Source organism: Lathamus discolor, chromosome 8, assembly GCF_037157495.1.
Source record: "Lathamus discolor isolate bLatDis1 chromosome 8, bLatDis1.hap1, whole genome shotgun sequence".
In the NCBI taxonomy this organism is placed as follows: domain Eukaryota; kingdom Metazoa; phylum Chordata; class Aves; order Psittaciformes; family Psittacidae; genus Lathamus; species Lathamus discolor.
This window is the reverse complement of record NC_088891.1, coordinates 22,469,839-22,485,633: the sequence shown is the minus strand read 5'-3', so window position 1 is coordinate 22,485,633 and position 15,795 is coordinate 22,469,839. Positions and strand designations below refer to the sequence as shown.

At 41.3% G+C, this 15,795-nt stretch overlaps 1 protein-coding gene and 1 pseudogene across 1 annotated transcript in view; one reads left to right on the top strand and one right to left on the bottom strand.

Moving 5' to 3' along the window:
* Positions 1–11,018: 11,018 nt before the first annotated feature.
* LOC136019069 (mitotic-spindle organizing protein 2B-like) overlaps positions 11,019–15,795 on the bottom strand; it is a 28,825-nt gene continuing 24,048 nt past the window's right edge. The window contains exon 4 of the transcript XR_010614733.1: positions 11,019–13,547. The gene's annotated coding sequence lies outside the window, so the exon portion shown is untranslated. The remainder of the gene's footprint in view (positions 13,548–15,795) is intronic.
* On the top strand, positions 11,911–12,866 carry LOC136019154 (olfactory receptor 10A4-like; annotated as a pseudogene).

Here is a 15,795-nt window from a genome sequence, read left to right as displayed (position 1 = left end):
CTTGAAGTGGCTCCAGCCTGATGAAACCACTTTACTAGGTCACTATACATAATATCAGTTGTTTCCAGCAGAGCCGTTCAACTCTTCATTAGTTTCATCTATAGTCACTGGGAATGAACATCTCCAAAAGTGAAGATATTGTATATGAAGACTGTGTTAAGAAGAGATGAATAGAGTGAACTTTAAGGAGAATTGTCCTCCTGGTTTACTGAAGGCAAGACTACTGCTTTTCCCCATTTCCCAGATGCAGCCAGGGGTGAGGCTAAGCCCATATTTCCAGAACAGGCGCACATACACAGCACTCATGCAGCCTTCCATACAGATCAACAAAGGCACTATCCAGGACCCATGCCCAGACCCTGGACCATCTCCTACTGGGGCTCTGTCCAGATGCTGGTCTCCTCCTACCCATAGGCTAGTCCAGCCTGAAGCTCACCAGCAGATCACATACCCAGTGTCATACCCAGAATACCAATATAGAAAAGGGTTAGGAACAGAGTTCAGTGATCACATTTTGGAGATCAGGCACAGGTCTTGGCCAGAGAATGTTACTGACCAGCAGCATGTTTATACCTGACCGGTCCCTTTATGTCCCCAACCTTTTCTGTTTGCCAGGCTTGCTCCACCCTCCATCACCACTCTTTTTCTGTCCGTCTCCACCCAAAATGAACCCAACTTTCCCCTAAAAATATTCCTTCTTTGTCCCAATTCTGTTATACCTATACCCAAGTTTTATATTTCTTCCTGCAACTGTTACACAGATCACCTCAGATTTACATAGTATCATTTGGTCAGCCTACTCCATACCCTGTAAGGTCCTCAAACTCCCTTCTCTTACCTGTGAAGTTTGGCCACTTCTCACACCACACTTCCTTACCCACCTGTGAACTTCAGCCACCCCTCACACAGCTCGCTAGCTTTTGGTAACCACCACGTCCAGCAGTGTCTCATGTCTTGCCTAGAATTTTCCCAAGTCCTGTGCAGTTGGTTGAACCTCAGACCAGGGAGGGCCTGGACAGTGGTCTTGCACACCCGAACAGATGAGTGTCCAAAGGTGAACAATTACTTTCCAGAAATGCTGTTTGTAACAGGGATGTAGATAATAGGTTTGAACCTTGAGTGAAGGCAAGGTTTGGCACTTTTCACCAAAATAGTCTTCCAGAAGTGTTTAATCTCCCCTTTGTTTTCTAATACCTGCACTCAGCCCCCTCCTATAACATCAGCAACACAGTATGTACAAAATCATTACTCTGAAAAGCTGCAGCCCACCATTAATCCTATTTCAAGCAGTTTGAATTGGAATGCAACACTCCCCCCCAAAAAAAGAAGTGATATGTCTGAGACACACAGGGCCAAGAGAAGACTTTTGCTGAGAGCTATGCAGTGTCAGTACAAGCACCTGCTAGGATGCTAGCCACAACCATCAGAAAATGTGAGTGACACTCTACTCCTGGAATCTAGGGATCACTCTCTGACGCAGAGGCATTTAACTTTGTAGGAACTTTTAACTTCTGCATTAAATTTAATAATCAGTACATCCAATATAAATCCCTACATGGAAGGCAGCAGGTACTTCTACATCCTGTCTGATTTCATCCTGATGGAGCCAACAAAGAGCCATCAGCTGTCTTCCACAAGTTCCTGTTTCTGTTGATTAGAAGTGGAGTTCAGGTGACTGATTTCACTGCAGAAATCTTATTTTACTTCTCCCTATATATGTTACATGAAGGTCTAAGAAATTTTTCTTTAAATTCTCTTTGAGGAAGATGTTGTGCTTGACCCCTGTCTGAGGAAGAAAGGAGGTAAATTGCAGGTAGGCTTATTCTTTGCTACCAACTATAGATGGATCACAAGTATTGAGCTGACATCAGGTTTCTAGCTTGTAAACAGCTAAAAGGTAAGTCAGAAAAGTCTTCTTCAAGGGAATATTCAAGGATAATTTCTGTAGCTTCATATATTATACCTGTGATCCGAGCTTGCAGTTACATTCCTACAGATAAGCTTAGGGTAGATTACTCCTTAGGAGAACATGGAGGCCTTCCTTCTGAGGCACAAACACCTCTAAAGTAACATGCTGGGAATTGCAGAAAACAGTAAATCTACTAGTTGTTGGTGCTTGGTACAACCTTCCCTCAAAACAAAAGAAGACAAATTAAACTCATCCCATTGAATTCTCCTCCCACTTCAGGCAAATTCTTTGAGTCTTATATTCATCCTCAGGGCAGAGATCAGGGCATAGGAAGGAAAAAGTAATTCAGACCACCTGGAAATAGCATGAGAATCTCATTTTTCAACTAGATATTTTGCAAGCCCACAGAATTTCTCTCCTATGGACTAGAGGAAGCAGCATGACAATGATCGCAAGTGGTTATCTAGTGTATCTACCTGTTCCTCTTGATATTTCTTGACAAGTCAGATCATTCCCCACTTTAATTTTGGCTATGGTTAGTTGCTGTCACTCATCCTGAAGCAAAATGGTTTAGCTTGTTCATAGACACTTAATGTCTTAAAATTAGTATTTTATTTTAAAAACATGTATTGATGTATTGCTAATGTTTGGAAATAAAAAAAATACAAACCTGGCTAACATCAACATTTTTCCTGAATTTTAATCCATTAATTAAGTTGCTCAAAATGATTTTGTAAAACTGAAATCTGGCAAATATTCCCAATGTTTCTATAATTATTCATTTGTTGAAAGAAAAAAGTCTGTGTGTGCATGACACTTGTGTTCTTCATAACTTGGCTAGTTCACTATCCACTAAATTTTGTTCTGCCTTTTTCTTCATTTATACAAATATTTATTTGCCTGCTTGTCTAACTATCGAAAATTTTTTTACATGAGCTTAATTTGTCCTACCCAGTATTTGTCTGTTTAATTCTTGGACATGTGCTATCACTAACTGCCACCTTTGATGTTATCTTATGGTGCTCATGTAGTGGTTTGTTTGTCTCTTCATCATATGCCTGTCTCTATGAATGCGTCCAGGGTTGGTTGTGTTGGTGTATCTTATAGTCAAGAGAAAGAGTTTGAAAACCCACCTTCATAATGTTAAAAAGTGTTATTTGGGTTTAGTTTGGGTGCCTTTTTTTTTTTAATAGTTTTATGTATGTCATGATTCTTGTTACACCTATGTATTTTGCCTCACATATGCAGATAATTTTACAAAAGCAGCACCAGAGGAAATTGGAGTTGTCACTGGATTTGCCATGCAGTGCGGTTTCTGAAAATGGTGAGAGGGACTAGTTTATCACAGACAGATTTGCCTGAAACAGCCGAAGACAGATAGTCCATGAGATGCTTGACCACAAAGATAAAATTGTTTGGGTTTTTTTGACAGCATCTGCCCCTATTGAAAAATGATGTTTACTGAGTTCATTTGGAGTATATTAATTTACACCATCAGGCCTGAAACAAAAATATGCTCATTAAAAACTTGAAGTCTGTATCATATGCTCATTAAAAACTTGAAGTCTAGCAAAATTCTTTCGCAATGACTATTTCTCCTATTAGCCACCCGAATGACTGTGCACAGAATAAGCAGCAAGGAAAACCATGTTACAGTTTACTTGTTCTGTGGACCCCTTGGGTAAAAATTACATGTGTGAAGGTCACAGGAGTAGTTTCCTGGAGTTCTAATTGGGCCCGTTGAGGCTATTAGAGGTGGAGATGTTGCAAGAAGTCTAAGTGTCCCTCCTGGGGTACTGATCAGAGCAGAAGACTGGAGTGTGGTTAAGGAAAATGAAGGAATGAAAGTTTTCATCCAGCAGTCCTTTCGATGTGTCCTGTCAAGAAAAGGAGCTGGGTGCTGATCCACTGCAGGACCTTTCCATGCCTTGCCTGCCTTGGGTTTCTTTCTGGTCATTGCAGGGTATGCAGAGGAGACACCCAGACTCCCGGGATTCTGCATGGCAGAGGTGACTTGTCACATGAAAAGGGGGGGAGATTTTTTCAACCCTTAGTGTTCAATTTTTCTATAATGCTCCAGGAAAGCCAAGACCCTTGTGTAAGACCAGTCTATCATTATAGGCACCCTTCACTGAACAGTCCTGCTGGATCAGAGATTTGGCTGACCTGTTCAGGGAAATGGACCAACAGCATCACGGGACCCCTCAGCAGGTCTCCCACTTTATATGAATATGTTACCCACAGCGCCTGAACAAAGATGTATCAGTCTGGTCCACACATCACTGCTAACCCAGCCTTGGGGCTGCCCTCCTCCCCTGTGTGCCCTAGGCTCAAGTGCTGCTGCTCTGTCTTGAAACACAGCCTTCACCACCTCACTTTACCTGACAACAATCTGGCCAAGACTGGAGGTCCCCAGCAGTCCAGCTGCACTGAGATGGCATCCAGCTTCTCCACAAAGTCCATCCTGCCCCAGACCAATCCCCACTCCACCAGACCCCACTGCTTCAGTGGTGCCTTGTAGCCTGTTCGTGTAACCCCTGAACTTCCACTCATGCTTTCCAGAACAGATGGGTGCTCCTCAGCTCTCTGGTGGTGACAGCTTACCGCTCCCAGTTGTCCCAGCCCTGCCTTCTGTCTCTGTTCAGTGCCATCTCCCCTTCCCCACAGCAATGCCTTGAGCAATTCCCTGAAATGCTGACCCCTCCAACCTCCCCCACCTCTGCAGTACTCACCGAGCTCACCAATTGCCCCTCACTGAGCCACCATCACTTTTCTACAAGTGTCCCCAGTGGGATGTTTAATGGAAATTGCTCTGTCAAAGGGTCATTGTAAATGATTTTTGTCTGAGATCAAGGTATGAGTCCCTGTCTACTGAAGAGAGTTGTTTTAACAGTAAAATGCGCATGCACTCATGATGTGGGTGCTCAAAGGCAGTTCTTCTGTCACTGTCCACAATGTCTTTGGGCCTGGTTTCACAAATGTTAGGGATATACACTTCAAATCACACCCTCTGACACAGAACCAAGAGAATCTATTTCACAAAAAAAAAAATCAAAAGATGGCTTGAAATGCATAAATAGAATGGAGGAAGTTACACTGAAGTATTATACAATCATAGAATCATAGAATATTTTGGATTGGAAAGGCCCTTCAAAGGTTATCTAGTCCAACCCCCTTGCAATGAGCACAGACATCTTCAACTAGACGAGGTTGCCAGGAACCACATCCAACCTGGCCTTGAGTGTCTCCAGGGATGGGGCAGTCACTACGTATCTGGGCAACCTGTACCAGGATTTTATCACCCTCACTGTAAAAGATTTCTTCCTCATGTCCAGTCTGAATTTCCTCTCTTTTCGTTTAAAACCATCACCCCTCATTTTGCAGATGCTAAAGTCTTAACTAAGATAACTCAGAATACACAAACAGCTCAGTGAAGATATCTCAACCCAGTTTGAAATCTCTGGTGTTCATGGATATGTGCCAAGTGCCAGCCTATACAGCTATCCCTGGGTTACAGTTATTACTACTGCATTAAGTCCTCATGAACATCAATGCATCATAATTGTTTTGATGTTAAAAAAGTAGCCAAAATCACAACACAGAAAATAAACAAATTCACAAAATATGATCAGTGCTAATCCTGGAATTGTATGCTAGGAATCCACAGAACAGAGCTGTGGACATCTGCAGGGATTTATCTATCCATGATCCACCAGAAAATGGCAGGCATCCGATGCATGAATATCCATCCCCAAGGAACACACCTCCCTTGGCTTCCTGACAGCCAGCTTTCCTTGCTAGCAAACATGTGAGGACAATCAGATAGGACAGCTGCCTTGAATCACTTGACTCAAATCACTTTGTAACTCCCTTGGGACCCAGTTCTTTGGGAAACAGGATAAACTGGTCTCTAACTGATATCCTCATAATGGTTGTCAAGGCTGGGCTTGTGCCAAACTCCTTGCTAGCCCACCTAGCACATATCATTCTGCATTTTCTCTGTTTCAGCCCACAAACATAACACAAGTAAACTTTCAGAGTATCTGAGCAAGACACATCCTCACATCCCTACATGTAATTTTCTTCTGCATGTGGTAGGTACTTTCCTACCACACCATCCTAGCATAAACCTGGCAAACTGAGAGGATCACTCAATATTAATTATAGAGACATATTAACTATTAAATAACCTTTACGTGTCGCAGGCCTGAAGATAGGTTAAGGTAGATCTCAATATTAAGGTAGGTTGGCTTTGTGCTGAGGGATTCAGACACAATTGAAACAAAGCCATGTAAATAAATGAAAAACTCCAACAGTGAGCTGTGTATTGGTTGCTTACCATGGGGATGACAGAGGAATTCTGGAATTGTCTTATGGTGCCCCATCTGGTCTCTTGCTTCCAATACAGAAGCATATGTGTCTCCTGCAGGACTTTAGGCATAGCTGACAGCCCCATGGAGTTTTCCTGGATGATCTAAGGTATCAAATGATTACTTGATAACTATGTTTGGGGAGCTGAATGACTCTCCTGTCATTCAGACCTTCTTATAGCTGAAAAGAAGTATTATGTCTTACATTTTGGGTTGGAACTAGATGTTCTTTAAGGTCCCTTCCAACCTAAACCTTTCGATGATTCAGTGATTCTATGATGATTAAAATACAGAATGCTATAGTGAAAAGAAAGGGCAGCATCGTACATGTAGCAAACATCAAAGGTGTTAAAACTACCAGAAATGTGTCCCTGCAGGAGCATTTTATCACAGAGTCAAAATCACAGATGAAATGGTCCATTTCACCATGATCACAGTACACCATTTGTGACATCAACAGTGTGATAAAAAAGCTGATCATAAAACCACTTACCCAGGCTCCTGCAGCTAGTCCTGTGCCAAGCTTATGACTCATTAGGGTGATGTAATGTAAAGGTTTGCATACTGCTAAGTATTGATCATTGACATCACTGTCAGGAGGTAATACACTACCCCAACTAGAAAAGCAAATATTTAAAACTGTGTCATGCAAGTGCTGTAGGAAATACTTCTGTCACCTGTCAGGAAGCTGACCAGCAGCTTGGGGCAGGATGCTGGAGGCATAGCACATTTCCAAGCAGCACAAGTTACTGAGGAAGAAATACACTGGGATGTGGAGATGCTGATAAACCACCACCAACATGAGGATGAAAATGTTCACTATCATCACCATGTGGATGTCCAGGAAGAGCAGGAAGAGAGGAACCTGAAGGTCAGGTAAATCACCAAATCCCAGGAGGATGACTTCTGTAATGTATGTTTCGTTTTGCTTTTCCATAGCTGACTCACACTGCATCTTGTGGAAAGCAAATACTAAAATGTAATATAAAAATCAAAAAACTGTTTTCCATGCATGGCTGTAAAGATACATTATTCACCTTAATTCTTGGATCCAATCTCTACGCTATAACTTATTCAAAGTTCCAACTTTTAAAGCATTTCAGTAATGTTTTCTATGAAAAAAAAAACAAATTGTCTCATCTCAGTTTCAATCACTGTTGGTATGCCTCAGGCTCAAGACAATTTTCTTCTTTTCTAAGAAGTATAGGTGATTACATGCCATTTTTTGGCTTAGCGCCCTGGCTTGTTCCCTTGTCTTGTAGAGACATATCCTAATTCTTACTTTTATTTCTCTGGATATACATTTATATACTTAAACTACTTTGCAGATCACAGAGCACAGGGAAAGCTGTTCTAAACTACCTACACCTAAACTATGGCATTAGCTTATGATCACATCAGATCAGTTTCTGCAACCAGACAATCTTCATACAAGTTTTCTTATATTCTGCATCTTGGGTGATCCAGTGGATTTACAAGATAGGGGATTTTTAGGCCTGGGGAGCACTGTCTATGCAGTTTGTTCAGTTTGTTCAATGTCTTGTCCTTTAAAAAATATTGGGACTTTCAGATAAAGCTGTAACTGGCATTACAAAATCATGTCAGTAACCAATAAGCCTTCTAGTTTGGCACATGGGCAATTATTTCCACTGACAGAAAAACACAGGAAATCATAAATCTATCTTCTCATAATTTCTTCATTCACTTTCTTCTTCACACTCTCCTTTGTCAGGTTTACATCCATGGTAGCCAGTTATGGACCAAGGTCTCTTAGACCTGCCCACATCACGCTGTGGAAACCAGCATGGATTCTGCAGGCTTTCTTCTCTTTTCATCATTATTCTCATATTCTTTATATGTAAGACTACATATATTCATCTTTATTCTTTATATGGAAGCCAAGAGCTTGATCTTCCCAAGTGGGTTTTTTTGTTGTCTTTAATAAACTTCCACATGTGATGGAGCCAAGACGAACTCAGAATTCCCTTGTGACTCATTATATGTTTTTGAGTATGAACACAAAATCTTCTTTGATGGTTTTATTAATGGAAATCTTAAATAACCTATCAATTGGGTAGAACCTTCCCAATAACATTCTTAATTAAAGTTTATAATATGTTAATACTGCAGTGAAATTTACAAAAATATTTTGCTCTCTCCATCCCCCACACATACTATTTCAAATTATATTCCATTTTCCAAAGGCATCCAGATACCTAATGAACATGAGTTGAGTATCTGTTATACTGAATTAAAGGGGACTGTATCACAACCCATTTGAATGGTGTCTTTACAATATGCCTTTGATGCAGGCACTCACAAACAGCCTGAGGGCATAGATTAGCATTTCAGAGAACAACCTCTGCTGGGTCAAACCACAACTGGTGCTCTCCACTGACAGATTTCTGCTCTAAAGCAGATGATGAGGGGAAATCTTGTGTCAATATTGACTGAGTTCCCTCACAGGAAGGCATGAAGAAAAGCTCCAGGAAGAAGAAGAGAAACATGGAAATACGTGCGTGGTCACCAATCACCTCCTTATTTTCCATGTTCCTTATCACAGTTTCCAGGAGGATCCGCTCCATGATCTCTAGGCTCAGAGGTGGGACTGACTGGCCTGCAGTTCTCTGGACCTTCCTTTTTTCCTTTTTTAAAAATGGTGGTTGTGTTTCCCCTTTTCCAGTCACTGGAAACTTCCATCAGGAAGATGCTATCTGTATTGGCAAGATGCTCCTTGGCCTAAATGCTGGTGGAACACCTGGTTAAAACAATATCCAAAAGCAGTTCAGATTTGGGGTTATATTGGTATGATACAAATACTTCTGAAGAATCGTAATTCATAAAATCTTAATTTTGTTTTCCCTTCCTTAATTCAGAAGAGCATCAGATATAAGCCTTTGAGGTACTCAAATGTATTCACCTGACTAATGTAAAATCTCCTCTAGTGGCCTACCCTTTTTCCCCAGCAGAGATAATGCTTTTTACGTTGAACACAACGTGCACAGAACATCGCTGTGGATAGAGACAGTTCCTGGCTCTCAGGAACACTCAGCACTCATGAACATTACTTTCCACCTCATGGCAGAACTCCCTAAGACAGACATGGAAGAGAACCTATGATGAATCATGTGATAGTCTAGGCACTAGAGTACAATGTGGTATTAAGGGAGCTGCGGGTAATGAATCTTTGAGTTACATGGCAGCTAGGACTCAAGTATTTTATTTACTGAGCAAGTGTTGTAAACATTCCAGGTTTCAAAAAGGAAGACTGAAATCTCCTTTGATACTTAGAATATGGAGTCATCTGACCCAAATTTTGAACACTTGAACACTATTTTAACTAGAAATCTGGAAATGCAAAATCAACTACATACTCAGTGTAGTTCTCTTAGTGGAGAGAGACTGACACTTCTGAGAATTTCCATAGCCTTTTCAGGTGACAATCCTTATACTGCAAGACTCACATTGCCCGTTCTCTCTTCACTTTCCAGGTGGAGTTTTAAAAAGCTACATGAGGCTAGGTACAAATTTAATAGTGTGTGAATTAATCCTATAGAATCATAGAATAATAGAATCATAGAATGGTTTGGATTGGAAAGGACCCTAAGATCATCCAGTTCCAACTCCTCTGCCATGGGCAGGGACACCTCACACTAGACCATATCACCCAAGGCTCTGTGCAACTTGGCTTTAAATACTACTAGGGATAAAGCATTCATCAGTTCTTTGGGCAACCTGTTACAGCACCCCACCACCCTCACACGGAAGAACTTCTGCCTTATATCTAACCTGAACTTCCCCTGTTTCAGTTTAAATCCATCACCCCTTGTCCTATCGCTACAGTCCCTGATGAAGAGTCCCTCTCCAGTACCCTTATAGGCCCCTGCAGATATTGGAAGGCTGCTGTCAGGTCTCCACGAAGCCTTCTCTTCACCAGGCCGAACACCCCCAGCTTTCTCAGCCTGTCTTCATATGGAAGGTGCTCCAGCCCCTGATCATCCTCATGGCCTCCTCTGGGTTTGCTCCAACAGCTCCATGTCCTTCTTATGTTGAGGACACCAGAATTGCACACAATGCTGCATATTCTTATGTGGCCTTTGCTATAGTGTCTGGTCACCTCCCCGTATTGCCTCAATGTTGTAAGCAGCATCAAAATAGAGGTGCAGTCTGCATGGCAGAAACTGACTTCTGAGCTAATACCTAAACTCCTGTTACTGTCAATTGAAAGAAAAGAAATAGGTAATTTCCTTATATTTTTTTATCTCATACAAAGTAGACTATCAAACATACTGGATGGATTGTAATCCAAAGCACTTCTCTCCATAGAAGCAGTCTGCAGTGAACGCCTTAGATGCAGATATTTCAAGTTAGACCACATTAATCCTTGTGAAGATGATTCAAATAGATGGTGCTAAATTGGAGTGCTAGATCTGGGAAGATAACAGGCTGAAAAAAACCCCACCAAAGTTGTATTTGTAATAGATGATGTGTTTAGGGAACCCCGGGGCTGAAGCTTGTCCCTCCCAATCTCTGAAGTGTCATGGCTGGAATTTGTGCTGCCAAGTGCATGGGATTGAAAAATGCACCCCATTAATACATTGCAAATATCTCTCCCAACTCCATGCACATTAAACAGAGCTGACAAGAAGAATCTATACAGAATAAAAAAGGAGTAGATTTTCTGTTCAGCTCCTTTAGTAGCCTTAACAATGGTATTGTATCAAGTTTTGGCCACTGAATATTTTATTATTTTTTTTATTATTTTTCTACTAAACAAGTCCAGAAAACATCAGCCAAATCCTCAGGAGTTTTGGAAAATGGAATTTATAAGGAAATCTAGAGAATGAGGTGATTCTGTAAACATGAGATGAAAATAAGAGTGAGTACTATAACAAGCAGTAGGATTTTTCTAAACTGTATTTTTCTGATTAAGGGTCTGGCAACTAAACTGCCTCTGAATTCTCAGTGACAATAACTATGTATTTTCACAAGATGATTCATTCTGTCTGTTTTAGGGTGAATTAAATTCCTTACATCTGGAATCCTCCATTCTAACCACTGACAAGACTGAAGGGTGAGACAACCAGAGGATGCTTTGTGTGTTTGGGGTTTTTTTGGCAGGGCAAACATATACTGAGGATGGTATAGATGTTCATACTTATTTTCATTGATGGAAGATGGATTATTTTCCGCCTCCTTCAAATAAGAAATATGTAAGTGTTAAAGGTCATGCTACATACTTATAGTGATATGTATGGTGAATATATAATATGCATCAGTACATATTAGCAATGGAAATATTGGTACTGGTGCAATCAGACCAAATACTGCTTTTTTCACAACAGAAATAAATATAGCAAAACATGTGATGGCATTTAAGAAAGAAGTTGATTTTTCATTTGCTTACACAGACTGGAAACATATTATAAAGTTTCCCTGTGCCAGAGAAGAATGGACATTACTTCAGTTTTAAGTGCTCTTCTCAGTACGTGGAGTAATGAGTAACGTGACTCTCAGTATGTAAGAAATCTTTATAGAAATCAGCTGACAAGTCTGATAACACTTGAGTCTAAACTGTCAAGGTCTTCATTGGTGCTAACATTTCCTGGTTTTATCACTAGAATAAAAGTTATGACAAAGCAAGAGTGGGAAAACAAAATGGTTGTTGTTGAGTTCATGCGCCTGGGATTTGGGAATGGCCTAAACTGCATTCCCTTCTCTTCCTGATGTTTCTGTCAACCTACATTGTGACTATTACTGGAAACACCTTCATCATTGTGCTGATGGTGGCTAATCAACACCTTCACAGCCCAATGTACTTCTTGGGCAATTTGGCCTGCTTGGAAATCTGCTACAGCTCAAATATCTTGCTGAGGATGTTGCTTAGCTATCTGTGTGGAGACAAAAGTATTTCAGTCAACAGATGCTTTACACAATACTATTTCTTTGGTTGTTTGGCAGCTGTAGATTCCTGTCTCCTTGCAGTGATGTCCTACGATAGGTACGTAGCAGTGTGCAAGCCACTTCACTATCCATTCCATATGAACAGCAAGCTCTGTCTCCAGCTGGGTGCTGCATCTTGGGTAAGGTAAGTGGCTTTCCATCTAATTCTATACTAACATTCCTGATCTCAAGTTTAGATTTCTGTGGGCCTAATGAAATTGAGTATTTTTTCTGTGACTCATTCACAATGATAAAATTCTCCTGTAGCGAAACTCATGTGGTTGGACTTGTCACTTCTGTTGTGGCAGGTGTGTGCTCACTGCCTCCTTTTTTGTTGACCTTCTCATCCTACCTCTGCATCATTATCATGAGACTTCCTTCTGCCACTGGAAGAAAAAAGGCCTTTTCCACCTGCTCCAAGCATCTTTTCGTGATGATTCTTTTCTACCGGTCAATATTAACTGTCTATGTGCTTTCTCATCAAGATATCCAAATATCTCCAAACAAAATATCTGTTTTTTAAACCATTCTCACTCCCTTGGTCAATCCTCTCATCTACAATCTTAGAAACAAAGAAGTAAACGAAGCTCACAAGTAAATTGCTGACTTTCAGAGGCCTGCTTTCTGTTAAAAAGGAGGGGTAATTATCCTTAATAAATTACAAGTTCAGACACAGCTATATGGCACGCGAATATAGTTAATCTGAATAAAACTTGGAAATACATAGCTGTATATCTTGAAAATAAATAAGCAGAGAAACAAAATAGGTAAATAATCTTGCTATCTCTTGGGGGTGGTATGGAGAAGGAACATGAATATATAGTGAAGTAGCAAGTTTGCTAATGATACAAAGCTAGAAGAGTGGCTGATACAACTAATGGCTGTGCTGCTATTCAGTGAGACCTTGATAGGCTGGAGAATTGGGCAGAGAGAAACCTGTTGAGGTTCAACAAGGGCAAGTGCAGGGTCCTGTACCTGAGAAGGAAGAACCCCAAGTACCAGCACATGCTGGTGCTGCCCTACTAGAGCAGTTCAGCCGAGAAGGACCAGAGGGTGTTGGTAAACGGTAAGTTGACCATGAGCCAGGAGGTACAAATGTATCCTGAGGTGCACTGGGAGGACTGTGGCCAGCATGTTGAGGGAGGTTATTCATTCCCCTCTATTCAACCCTGGTGAGGCCACATCTCGAGCACTCAGTGCTGGGCTCCTCAGTACAAGAAAGACAAGGAGCTACTGGAGAGGGTCCAGTGGAGGCCACAGGGATGATCAGGGGTCTTCAGCACCTCTCTTATAAGGAGAGATTGCAAGAGCCGGAACTGTTTAGCCTAGGGAAGAGAAAATTGAGAGGGATCTCATTAATTTAGATCAGTAACTCAAAGGCGGGTAACAAAACAGTGGTGCCAGACTCTTTCCAGGGGTGTCCAGTGACAGGATGATGAGCAATGGCCATAAACTAAAGCACAAGAAGTTTCACCTCAAAGCGAGGAAGAACTTCTTTCCATTGAGGTTGGCCAGAGGAATGGAACAGGCTGACCAGGGAAGGTTGTGTAGTCTCTCTCTCTGGAAACATTCAAAACCCACCTAGACATGTTCCTGTGTAACCTGCTCTAGGTGGCCCTGCCTTGGCAAAGGTTTGGACTGAATGATCTCCAGACGTCCCTTACAACCCTGACAATTCTGTGATTCTGTGAACACTGTAAAGTAAGCAAAATAAATCCATTAGTGTAACTGCATTTGTATTATTGCACATCATATTGTCTTGCCTCCCTGCTCGCTTTCTTTTTCCTCACTACAGCTGAAATTCAGTTCAGTAGAAACTCAATTTATACTACATAAACCATTTCTTTCTTTTCTTCTGGATTACTCTGGTTTTACACCTATGGTGTAGATCTGTTTATTCATGATCAGTATCTGGACTCTCTTGATTGCAAATGAAGAGAGTGAGAAACATTGCTTGAATGTGGTTCATCTGATCTATTTTGGATGTTTAATATAAACCATGCTCTAGAAGGTTCAGTTGAATACACTACAGAACTGCTAGCTCATACAGAAAAACACACAATGCAGATATTCAGTCTAAAATTAATACACTACCCATACTTGTACTGACAACTAAACCCTTAAAATGAAAGCAAAACTCCCACAACAACATTGCAACAACTTCTAAAGAGGAATGCCTACTTCACTGATTTTGGTAAAGGAGGGGTAGAAAAATGGAAAGGACCATCTTTACAATCCTGAAATTAGTACATTTTGCATGTGTAGTTTTAGTCTCCTTGATAACAATTAGGAAATAGGAAGAGCTGTTTAGAAATCTTCTGCAGGTTATGGAATTGTGACTGTCATGTGTGTTCTTATATTTAACCTGGTTAGAAAAAAATAAAGGAAGAAGTGGTTAGTAAAGCTTCACATCACTGAAGATTCTAGCAGTGCAATAAGCAGTGGAGAAAAGACAGCATAGGCCCAGGACTGGCCATCACAGTAAGGAAATGTAGCTCTTGAATGCAATTAGCAGAGCAAGACATGGCTACAGGGAAGCATCCCTGGGGTCAGAAGGAGGGAGCAACTGGAGAGAGGATTAGCAAAAATAGAAAGAAATAGGTACCACTTGCTACATAAAACTGTACATATGTATAGCCAAATTACCCAGCCCAGAAATTTCTGTATCATTTTATTTACTATAACGGATATCCATTAACACTTACAAATCTGCAATACAAACTTCGTATTATGTGTCAGTCACCTAGTTTGCCAGCATACTCACTAAATGGAAAAGGCATTTCTACATTCTGACTTATCTGCACATTTTTTACTTTTGAGGCTATGATGAATTATGACAAGCTCATATGTAAAAATTTAGGACTCAAAACAACTTGACAAACATAGGCCTTCAGTGCAATCTGAAACACCCAGGAGCATCTTAGCTGACCATAGATTCATAGAATAGTTAGGGTTGGAAAGGACCTTAAGATCATCTAGTCCCAACCCCCCTGCCATGGGCAGAGACACCTCACACTAAACGATGCCAACCAAGGCTCTGTCTAACCTGGCCTTGAACACTGCCAGGGATGGAGAATTCACAACTTCCCTGGGAAACCCATTCCGGTGCCTTACCACCTTTACAGTAAAGAACTTCTTCCTTACATCGAATCTAAACTTTCCCTTTTTAAGTTTTAACCCATTATCCCTTGTCCTGTCACTACAGTCCCTAATGAATAGTACCTCCCCAGCATCCTTATAGGCCCCCTTCAGATACTGGATGGCTGCTATGAGGTCTCCACGCAGCCTTCTCTTCTCCAGGCTGAACAGCCCCAACTTCCTCAGTCTATCTTCATATGGGAGGTGCTCCAGTCCCCTGATCATCCTCGTGGCCTCCTCTGGACTTGTTCCAACAGTTCCATGTCCTTTTTGTGTTGAGGACACCAGAACTGCACACAATGCTCCAGGTGAGGTCTCACAAAAGCAGAGTAGAGGGGCAGGATCACCTCCTTCAACCTGCTGGTCACACTCCTTTTGATGCAGCCCAGGATACGGTTGGCTTTCTGGGCTGCGAGCGCACACTGAAGCCGGCTC